The 9,428-nt window shown below is 43.0% G+C and overlaps 1 long non-coding RNA gene across 1 annotated transcript; it reads right to left on the bottom strand.

The window, feature by feature from the left end:
- Window positions 1–3,084: 3,084 nt before the first annotated feature.
- LOC142814009 (uncharacterized) lies at window positions 3,085–4,958 on the bottom strand. Its single transcript, XR_012894771.1, has 3 exons — window positions 4,930–4,958; window positions 3,528–3,613; window positions 3,085–3,163 (listed from the first exon to the last, which is right to left on the bottom strand). It is a non-coding gene; the product is annotated as an uncharacterized LOC142814009 (long non-coding RNA).
- Between the last annotated feature and the right edge of the window lie 4,470 nt (window positions 4,959–9,428).

Below are 9,428 nucleotides of genomic sequence, written 5' to 3'. Positions count from 1 at the left end.
CAATTACACTGGTTTCAGTTTAGTATACTGCTTCAAGTACATAGAGACTACAAATGAAATATACGCTAATATATCCCTATAATTCTTTCAAGTATCTACAATCCCAGTGGTTTTCAGTTTAAAACTCCTTCATGTACACAATCGGTTAATAGGAATGAAATACAGACATATATATACTTATGATTCTTTCAAATATATACAATCACCATGATTTCACTATATACGCCTTCATGTACACAATCGTTCCCAAGAAGTGATGCACACAACAATATATATGGATAGTGTTTTCAAATGTATATAATCACAGTGGATTAAGCTTTGTATTCCGGGATGTATAACAATTGGTTATGAGAAATGATGTACATGCAAACATATACGGGTTTTTGCACATATAACTTTACCGAATACTTAAGAAACCAATACAATGATCAGAAACACAATAAGCTAAAAACGAACACAAAACTGAGTCAAAACACACAAAAAACAAAAGAGGTAATGCATAATTATGGCTAATGACACAGCTGGGTCACTTTATGCCAAATGTCCCAGCCATTTTGGCAACCATCTCAAATGTATTAGAAAAACTCGTGCTGCATTTAAAATAGTGAACTTCTGGAATATTTAGGAGAGGAAAAATATTTGGTCACGTGGCTGCCTTCTAAATTTCCTGGAATGCCGTCTAGGTGTTGTATGTGAAAAAGTTTATTTTAAAAGCACCGCTCCTTCTTTTCATACGAAACTCGGTCTACGTGTTACGTAACAAGAGCTTAATTTGGGAGAGTTGGTTCATCATGGTTGTGTGCTAGTCACAGCGCGACAACTTTCGGAAGGACAGGAAAGAGCACCGACTGTCAACTGAATTTAATGAATGTGCCACGAGCGCTTTTATACGGAGTACAAGAACCGTGTTCATGCGCGACGACACGTGTGAGCACTACAAAATAATCTTTAACTGTGAAAAGAATACTCCCTCTCGGAAAGGATAAGTGAACGTGTAGTGATGCACTGATCATTGGTTTACCTGATAAAAAATACTTCTACAAACATTAAATTGGCATTAAGTAAACCTATTCTCGTGACGAATGGGGCAAGATTGACTATTCCTGTTGCTGTTTAGTACACACACTTTTGAAAGCTTGCAAGGGGTGGAAAACAACACGCTAATATCATATCTGCTGGCTATTTTTTTAATTGTGAGACACATGATGTGGTATAACATGCAAAGGTTTTGGTCATTGTTTTTTGTTGGTCCTGTCTAACTTTACTTTCTGCAGGAGGGTTTTGCAAACGAGTGTGATGATTCTGTTGGGATACCCAGCATCTTTTAGTCTTTTAATCTGGTTTTTAAACCTGACCTCACCCTTGTGCTAACATGACTTCTGAAGGGTGGCCTGAGTACATGTGGTATCAATTCCTCTTTCTACTAATTTTGAATGCCCACTATCAAAAGGCAGAACATTATTAGCACTCCTGAGCTGATAGCACCAGCCAATACCCCAACAGCATCATCACACTTGTTTGTGAAACCCTCCTGCAGAAAGTAAAGTTAAAGGAAGCAGGACCAAAAGAAAAAGAGAATGACCAATCACCTTTGCATGTCACACGGTACTACGTACATAAGGTGTCTCACAATTTTAGGAAAAGAGCCAGCAGATATGACATTGTTGTTTTCCACCCCTTGCAAGCTTTCAAAAGTGCATGTACTTACAGCAACAGGAACAGTCAATCTTGCACCATTCGTCACTAGAATAGGTTTACTGAATGCCAACCTAATGTGTATAAGATACCGCTAACATGTGGAAAAGTAAACATAGGACAAACTGGGCAATGCTTCAATGATCAAGCAACACAGCATGCTTTAAATGTTAAGAAGAGCTATAGTAGTCTCATGGCCGGACACCATAAAGAATGTAAGTGTAGTCCTAGGTTTCATAAAACACGGTTTTTGAAAAAAAAGCAAGCAGAAAAATGAGAGATTTTAGAACTCTTTATCAGGAAGGCCAAGGATCAATGCATCAGTACACCTTCACTTATCTTTTCCGAAAAAGAGTATTCTTTTCTCGGTTAAAATTATTTTGTCATGGTCACACATGTGTTGTTGCAGATGAGCCCTGGTCTTGTGCTCAGTATAAAAACGCTCGTAGCACCTTCAATAAAATTCAGTTGACAGCGCTCTTTCCTGTCCTTTTTGCGATAAGATTTTTATTACAGAAAGAATTTCATTTTCTTACAATTTAGGTATAATGATGAGTTTTCATTGTATCACAACATGGAGCAAATTGCATCTCAATACGGACAAATATCACAATTTTGTGAAATTCGTGATATTTTCTCGTATATTTCCGCAGCTTGAGAGGTCTAAAGATATTTTTTCCTCAAAATATACCTTCTGTGGAGTAAATATTCACTGCTCAGATATTCATACAAAGTGCAATATTGCAATAAAAATGCAAACATAACACACTTTGGCTTTATTCTTGGAAGCGAATGAGCTAAAAAATTGCACTATTACTATTGAGCTTCAAATACCTTACAGAAGCACATTTACTTAACAGGTAGACCGAATTTGCTTTAGAAAAAATAAGCGGTAGTTTTAAAACGAAATTTTCCACAAACAGCACACACACGGCATTATGCCAGGAAGTTATAAGCCAGCCACATGAACAAAACTTTTTTTCTCGCTGAAATATTCTAGCAGTTCACTGTTTTCAACGCAGTAAGTCAGCACTTTTTTTTTTCAAATACAATTCAGATGGTCGCCAAAGTGGCTGGGACGTTTGGCATGGAATGGTCCAGCCATATTTAAGCAAAGCAACTTACACAAATAACAATGTTTGTTCATCTACCATGACCACACTAGAAAAAGTTGTTCAGGCATTGTGACACTAAAATTTTCAGCGTCGTACTGCCTGAACAACTTCTTTGATAAACTCCAAACTCACGCCGAGAAAAATCCGCTCAATCACGGTGGTTGTTAAAGGCCTTGCGGCCGTAGACAATGTTGAAAATAAAAAAAATCAACTCATCAGTGCTGTCACTCCTTCTTCGTCATTACTGACACAGAAGATTTTTCGGTTATCCATGCGGAGGTTCAGGAAGTAGGCTTGCTCTAGACTGGGGCCGGGGGGTAGACTACGCAGGACGTCAGCGGCACCCTCTCATCCTGTAATAAGAGCAAATATGACTTCTCTTAAAAGGATGTTCGTGCTGTTCTGGCAGCACCATATATAAAGAATGTGTATTGTGTATCCTTCGAAATGGCGTGTAATTGACATTACACTGAACTCGAAGCATACAACCCATACATTCTAATAATTTTGTATGATAAAGATAAGAGTTTTCCAGCATACAGCAAATTCCCGAAATGAGGTGAAGTGTAAGACTACAGCTCGAAAATGGCACTTACGAAAGCCTGAACTCACCTGAGAATCAAATTCCTTATAGGGTAGTGAGCCAGTGTGAAAAACAATTCCTAAAGTACAACGCTCAGAACATGTAACATTAATCAAAATGCACAAGAAACTCACCTCTTCATGTACAAACAGTGAAGACATCTCTGCTTTCTCTTTTACATGAGAACAAATGATCTTGGGCGTGGCACTAGCGAAGAGGTCTGCAAAAAAAAAGTAAAAGATTTACTGACTTTAATCACGCCTCTAACAATCTGAGGAATTATTACAAGTCACCAATCAGTGCAATTCTGACTGCCTCTATAAGGGCATCAAAAATGAACAATTTTCTCGTTCTTTCTACCCTCACAAGACGCTCCGTCAATGGAATCTAATCCAAATTTGACGCTGTGCTTCCTATTTGCCTGCTTTCTAGACGTAGGGCTGCGAACATGTGTTTTGTGCACCTAATCTAGCACAGAAATTCGTCATCTATAATTCAATCATCTTAATTCATTGTAATTTGATAAAAGATGTGATAGCTCGTCCAGTTTTTAAAGAGTTGCGGGCCTGCAATAGGCACAGCCTTGCACGTATGAAAGTACTTCTTTTAAAAAAAATTTCAAAGCTTGCTTTCAGAAAAAGCGTCTGGCATATTTCGACAACCAAGCCCATCCTCTGATGGCAATCAGGGGCACGCTATTAGCGATTATTGACTACGGGATTTACAAACGTAACCCGTGCCTAAATACTCAGTTAAACACAATCACGCAAGTAAGAGCGCTCGAACGCGGCAACGCGCGCGGACACCGACTACGTTGCAGCATCCATGGCTTATGCTAGAGCAACCGCACATAGCTCCAACAGTCACGTATACTCTCTCGATTCTGTTATAACGCCGAACATTATCGCAGATGAAAGCGAAGCACGAAAACAGCAAACAGAAACGAGGGAAAACCACGCACGGCGATGGCCACAACAACGCGCCTTTGGAAGTCTGCTAGATCTTTCCCTGTTGCTGGTGACACTTGTCCTCAATAGCTTATAAGACCGAGGCGCACGTGCTGGGAGCATCGCGGCATATCAGCACCTCCAACTATACCGTCTTTGAGCAAAAAAAAAGCCATTTCGTACAGTGCGCCCCTGTACATAATTTTTGCTTTTTCTTTCTTTTTTTTACGCTTACACCTACAGAAGCACGTTGCACATTTGAGTATTAATAGAAATGTTATTACGATGTAGCCCAAAGCACATCTTAAAACAATATCAATCACTTTGTGCAGTGTAGAGACAATGTGCGATCAGCAACTAATCCCGCCCTTGTTAAGTGATCACATCACTCACTGTATGAGTGATGCAGGCACTTACACAACATCGCGCATAGCAGTGTGAACTCGTTAAGTCACACGTTTAATCGGGCATCTGCAACAGCCCCACGAACGCATGCTGTTGTAAATGGCTGGCAGCCTACTTCGGCAGAGCTGCTGCAGGCGCCCAGCTAGCGCTGTATGATTACTACCTACGAAAACAGTACACTCACCGTTAACAGGCCCACGTTGTCCGCGTCCGCCACTCCATGAATATTCCTTAATCCGAGCGTGACTTCGAACACGGTGTCATGCGTTACCACCATTGAAGATGCGCCTGTTCGCTAGAACACACACAGCGACCAAGACCCCAGACCAACGCAACGCATTTGAAAGACTGATGAGACAGAGAGGGCAACACTTAGAGACAGAAGGAGGAGGCACTGGCGGCGGCGTGGCGGCGCCGCAGCTGTCCACGCAGGTGTTCGGTGACGCAACTCTTCGCTTATCTACGCCGCCGTTGTGGGAGCAACGCTGGCCGGGTTGAGCGGGAGGGGGGGGGGGAGGAGCGGGAAACCCGCCAAGGCGGCGCCGAAAGGCAAACGCTATGGCGCATACGGCGGACGGCCGTTCGGCGCGGAATGACTCCTTGTAAACGGCCACTCTCCTCCCAGCCAGTCAGTCGCACAGCGACGCAGATTATTTACCAGCCTCGGGTTCTTTGAGTATTTTGACGGAATGCAATTGCAGTGGGCGAAAAATAGTGAAGCAAAACTTGCGGAAAACAAAGTGCACCATGGAATGGCCAGAAACAATATTTATTTAGTCCTCGGCGGCATTAGCGGGAGAGCATCGCCACACCTTTTTCCAGAGGAATTTCTTTTCGCATTGTCTGTGTCTGGCTATTCCGCGTATGGTGCCGCAAACACTGAATGCGTGGTCGAAGCTGGAACAAATTAATCCACAGTCGCGGATGTTTATTACAAGGCTTGTCACGCACCACGAAACGTGCCGAGGTTGTTATAACAAACTTTTTGCTGACCACATGATCAGCACATAATTCCATATGGTTGCCCAATGAGCTAGCTAAGCACCTATAGCAAAGGCAGGGCACGTTCTTGTTGAACGTTGTTAATATAAACGATGGTTGTGCATTAGTGCAGTGACAGCTTTCCGTGTGAATTGGTCATAACCCACGTTTTCGAGCGTAGAAGCGCCTCAGCGGACCTAATCAGCTACCACAGCAAGTTCGTAAGCAATGATTTGGTACGAAAGTGTACAGCTGTTTTCCATGTACTGAATAGTCCGTGTACAGTGCGTTGACCACCGCCATTTCTTAAGCCACCTCCCATATAGACTCCCAGTCTGAACAGGTGTGGGACCTTAAACACTAAGAAGCAGTGCCCCCCCCCCCCCACACACACACACGAAATTTGAGGGCGCACGGGCTGATACACACGCATACTTATTCACAGGCGCACACACATACACGTATACACACAAACGGCAACACACACACGCGACCGTAAACGCACGCATGCATGGGCGTACACATGTGCACAGGCACGCTAACACAAGCACGGACTCGCACATACACGCGCACGCACACATGCACGGGTGTACACACAATCGCGCTTACACGCGAACACATGCGCAGGCTCACGCACACACACCCATACTTGGGCGAACATTATGTTCCTGTATATAATCCACAGCAAACATGTAGCTTATAACCAACGCTAAGGAAAGCTTTCGTAACATGGATTGCAGTTAATTGCCATTATAGATGAAACGCGATTTGCTTCTGCTGACATTCTGCTGTATTCGGAGAGCACCTTCACACATTCTAAGTCAATTGGGCCGTCATTTAACGCAAGGTCCACATATTCGTGCAGTAGCTGCGCTGCTCAGCCGCCAATTCGAAGGTCGCGGGTTCGATGCCGGCCGTGGCAGTCGAATTAAGACGGAGGCGAAAATGTGGAAGCCTTTGCACTGTGCGATATGAGCGCTCATTAAAGAACATCAAATGATGAAAATCTGCAGCTTTCCACTACGACGACCCTCATAATCATATCGAGGTTTTTGAGACGTAAAATCCCAAATATTATAATTATGTGTTCTTCTTATGCTGCACATTCCATCCGATGAATCGGCACCTACACCCTTCTCAGGCACAAAAGCACCCTTAGAGCCTATTTTAGGGTGCTATCGAGGCAAGCACCCAAACAAAAGGGTGCTTTTTTTTTCAATCGACCATTTATGGGTGTTAAAAGGTGTTGCAAAGGGTGCTTTCTCCTAAAAGCACCCTTTTTACACCTTTTTGGGTGCAAAAATTTTTACTGTGTACAGCTACTGATGGCTCTCAGGTTTTACAGCGCTGGCACATTCCAGCCAGTCACCGGAAATTTCGTCCGCATTCCGTAGTCGACAGTGTGCCGTGCAGTCGAAAAAGTTACACGGTAAACCGATTCTGACCCTTAAGGGTGTCAAAAAGGGTGCCGACACCCTAAGCACACCCTTTGAGCACCCTATTCGCGTCTCAGCACCCTACAAGCGGAACCTAAAGGGTGAACACATCAAAAGGGTGGAAACTAGGGCGCGAAAAGGGTGCAAACACTATTGGGTGCTGATGAGCACCCATTAGGGTGCACAGTCATCGACAAAGCTTTGTGAGTAACGTGGTCATAGAGCATAACCAACAGTTTTTAGATGTCTACTGGTTAGACACCATGGTCTCATTAATAGCCCCACCGCAGTAACTGATACCTGAATAGCGATAGTGCCCGGATGAACGTAAGTTCTGCACTGGTTCTTGCATTCTTGCTGCCTTTTTCTCGTCGCCTCACGGCCGGCGCTGACCAAGCCATGCGCTACAAGCTCACTAGCCAATGGCGGAGTACGCAGCTTGTTGAGCTACAACAGGATTGTGACTTACACATATAGAGCTCTCGGCCTCGTTTGCGCCTAACATTGAAAACAAAGCTTCGTTTATGACAGTATAAATAAATCATACATTTGTTAATGCAAAGAAATACAAACCAACAAGACCGTGGTAGATAAAATAGTTTTTGTGTTGTACAAATATTTGTTAACCTTACAATGTATCAGTTGACACGTGTTACCAAATTTTATGGCGGGCTATGGACTTTGACGTTCTAATATTATAACATTAAAGAAACGTTTTCTTGATTTTGTTCATAGAAATATTCTTCAAAGCGAGTTAAAATGAGCCTTGACTAAAACATTTTCCTAAAGAAAATTAATTAATTAATTAAAGAAAAGCTAAAATATTTTTTGCCAACTAATGCGCTTATTTTGATGTGACAAACTTTGCTTGCTGCCTGTACTTTGTACTAATATACAACTGCTTTGACACTGTTTTTAACAGCCAGCTTAACCACTCAATCAATGTACAGATGTTAACAAGGTATCGGTATAAGAAATACACAAGCAAGCAAACGTTTCAAATTACGCGCGCTTTTTCACATTTCAAATTTCGCGCAAATACGCGTTATGTGATTTTGTCATTTTCAAAGGTAAAAAATATTTTTTGCAATACGCACTAGCGTATCTTCTATCTTCACTATTTTTTACTTAAAATTTAGGCAGAAATAATTTATTTACTTATCTTATAAAAAATTATGTGCGCAAATGCGGATTGGTGGCGTCAGCAGGACAGAAATGGCGGTATCTTCCTAGAGGCCGCAACGGCCGTGTGCCGAGCGTTTAAAGTCGATTTTTTATGTTGTTCAAAGTGTGCTTGCACTGTCTTTCGTGTTCCGTCGGTGCTGCTTGTTACGAAGATGCACTATACTCAAGAGAGGACCGGCTGCTTTGTACCGTCGAGCGCTCGCCAAACTAAAAAGGTAGGTGGATGTTTCTGCTACCGACGCTTTGTTTTTTGCTTCTCCGGCCAGGCCGCGGCGTGCCCGATCCAGGCTGTTTTATGCTTCCGCTCGCGTCCTCGGCTCCTCCCGCGGTCAACACCGAAAGCTCTATAGTATAATAACGTTGTGAACTAAGCTTTTTCTAGCTGGTAGACGATAAGTGAGTTTTTATTAACGTAGCGAGCCTGCTGGCGTGTCTGATTTCATTAGGCTCAAGTCTAAGCTCAGGGACGTTACGCGCGGATGAATTTTTTCTGTGGGGAAGGAGGTTAAAGCAATGTGCGCTGTGATGCTGTGAGTCGGCGGGCGATGCTCTTCACGCTGTGAATCACTATATTTTTGCAATGCCGTCGGACGCCGTTCGGGGACTGCGCATGGAAGCCGTAAACGTCGTCTGTGTGTCGCGTGCGTGGGAGTATTCCGGTGATTCGCGTTGAATTAGATCTTTGCGTATTTAGTTTAGAAGAATGGAGAAGAATAACGTGGTGCCCGCGTTGGTATTTACGCGGCCTTGTTCGTTTTCTGTGCCAAAGAAGTATATGAAGAAAGTTTTATATGTTACGCGTCCTCTTTTCAACAGCTACATGATCATTAAGTGTGTGTGACTACTATAAGGTAGATGTGTTTTCCTGTGTGACCAAATGTGTTTGCATCCACCGGGCACGTATAACAATAAATTACCATGATATTCAGCTTAATTAAGTGTGCGTAAGCTTGACACAGCAAGCTGTAGGTGCGGTTCTCAAAGTGTGCAATTACGCGTGGGTCAATACATTTTCTCTATGAGTGGCCGAATAGCCGTACCTTAGCTGTGCAAGCGCTAGGTTCAGCAGTAGTTCACTCGT

Source organism: Rhipicephalus microplus, chromosome 4, assembly GCF_043290135.1.
Source record: "Rhipicephalus microplus isolate Deutch F79 chromosome 4, USDA_Rmic, whole genome shotgun sequence".
Taxonomy (NCBI): Eukaryota; Metazoa; Arthropoda; class Arachnida; order Ixodida; family Ixodidae; genus Rhipicephalus; species Rhipicephalus microplus.
This window is presented reverse-complemented; position numbering and strand designations above follow the sequence as displayed.